The sequence below is a fragment of the Eutrema salsugineum genome, unplaced genomic scaffold (assembly GCF_000478725.1).
Source record: "Eutrema salsugineum unplaced genomic scaffold, Eutsalg1_0 scaffold_11, whole genome shotgun sequence".
Classification (NCBI taxonomy): Eukaryota; Viridiplantae; Streptophyta; class Magnoliopsida; order Brassicales; family Brassicaceae; genus Eutrema; species Eutrema salsugineum.
Genome location: NW_006256901.1, coordinates 11254573 through 11256628, shown reverse-complemented (window position 1 = coordinate 11256628; position 2056 = coordinate 11254573). Strand labels below are relative to the sequence as shown.

Genomic DNA, 2056 nt, shown 5'->3' with positions numbered 1-2056 from the left:
AAACTGAGAAACCAAATCTCTAGCTTCACTCAGCACAGCAAAGAGAGTTTTGGTGAAGCATATGAGAGATTCAGGAGCTACACAAACCAATGCCCACACCATGGGTTTAGTGAGGCGTCTCTTCTCAGCACACTTTATAGAGGAGCTCTTCCCAAGATTAGAAACCAGCTGGATACTGCTTCCAATGGGAACTTTCTGGGTACAAGTTACTCTTTCTGGGTAAGGAGATTCATGCTGCTTTAGACCTAGGAATGAGCAATGACACTTATGGTGAAGACTATGACAGATCAAATAGATCTGAAGGTTCAAGCTCAGAACAGAGGCTCACTAGAGAAGTTAATGAGTTGAGAAATGAATTGGACAAGTTGAAATTCACCACTCAAAAGACAATGCACTTTGTAGGAGAGTATGAGGAACTTTCTCAGATCTTTGAGAACATAAGTGAAGAAGGCCTAACCCAGGAGGAGCTTAACTACATTCGGAATCAGAGGTTCCAGAGATATCAGTATGGCAATGCAAATCAGAACCTCTCTTACAGGATTCCCAATGTAGCAAACCCACAAGACCAGGTGTATCCCAATTCTCAAGCTCCAAAGAACTTTGTTCCCAAGAACAACTTTCAAGGGTCTTTCCAACCCAAGAATCAGTTTACTCAGAATCAGGGTTTTGGTCAGCAACAGCAACCATTTCAGGGTACTGGTTTCAGTTCACAGCAGCAAAAGGCACCACCAGGGTTTGGTCCACCACAGTTCCAACAGCAGGCGCCGGTTCAACAACAGTTTCAGCCACCAATGGTTCAGCAGCAGCCACAGACAGGGTCAGATATGGTAGGTATTCTGCAACAACTACTTCAAGGTCAACAGATATTTGCAAGCCTGAATGCAGCCATGCAGCAGGAAATCAAGGAATTGAAACAAAACCAGGCCTCAAGCTCAAGGAACCAAGGCCATCTCCCTGGAAAACCTGAACCCAACCCCAAGGAATATGCTAAAGCCATCACACTGAGGAGTGGAAAGGAGTTACCTGGTATTGAGCAAAACAATGTGATCATTGAGGACAATGATCAAACTGAGGGGGATGCAGCCTTAAAAGATGATCAAGTTGCTGAAAAATCAAAGAAAGAAAAAGGTAAAGAGGTAGAAAGGGAACCTGAACCAGAAAAGGTATATGTGCCACCACCTCCATACCAACCCAAGCTCCTATTTCCAGGGAGGTTTAAGAAGAATCTTGTAGACAAGGCAAGAGCTGTATTTGAGAAGGCACTCAATGAGACACCACTCACGATGCCTCTCATTGATGCATTTCTAATGATGCCAAAGATGGGTAAGTTTTTGAAGGATGCCATTCTGAACAAGACTAAAGAGCTTCAAGGCATGGTGGTACTAATTCATGAATGCAGTGCTATCATTCAGAAGAAGTCCATACCAAGAAAGTTGACTGATCCAGGGAGTTTCACACTCCCTTGTGCCATTGGACCTCTACTATTCTCTGGATGTCTTTGTGATCTGGGAGCATCAGTCAGTTTGATGCCATTCTCCATAGCAAAGAAGCTGGGCTTTAGAGTCTTTAAACCAGAAAGGATCTCTCTTATCCTTGCAGATAGATCAGTTAGACTACCTGTTGGAATGTTGGAAGATCTGCCTGTCAAGATAGGTGGTTTTGAGGTTCCAACTTATTTTGTTGTGCTGGAAATGGATGAGGAACCAGTTGATCCTCTTATCTTGGGCAGGCCATTCCTGGCCACAGCAGGAGCTATTATTGACGTGAGGGGTGGGATAATAGAGCTTCAACTTGGGTCTTAGAAGCTCAAGTTTGATGTGAATGAGATGATGAAGAAACCCACCATTGAGGGTCAATGCTTCTATGTGGAAACAATGGATCAGTTGGCTGATGAGTTGCTTAAGGAGCTGAACACTGAGGATCCTCTTAAAGCTACTCTAACTCAAGAAAAAGGAGACAATGGGCTCTTAGCAGAAGAAAGTGAGGGGTACAAGTTGTATTTGGACAATGCTAGAGAACTTGGTCCTGAGACAAGGTTTTTGGAACTGGAACAAAG

General features: G+C 43.8%; 1 non-coding gene across 1 annotated transcript; it reads right to left on the bottom strand.

Annotated features, from left to right (window-relative positions):
• LOC112090200 lies at positions 1–107 on the bottom strand. The gene has a single exon (XR_002901547.1). It is a non-coding gene; the product is annotated as a small nucleolar RNA R71 (small nucleolar RNA).
• Between the last annotated feature and the right edge of the window lie 1949 nt (positions 108–2056).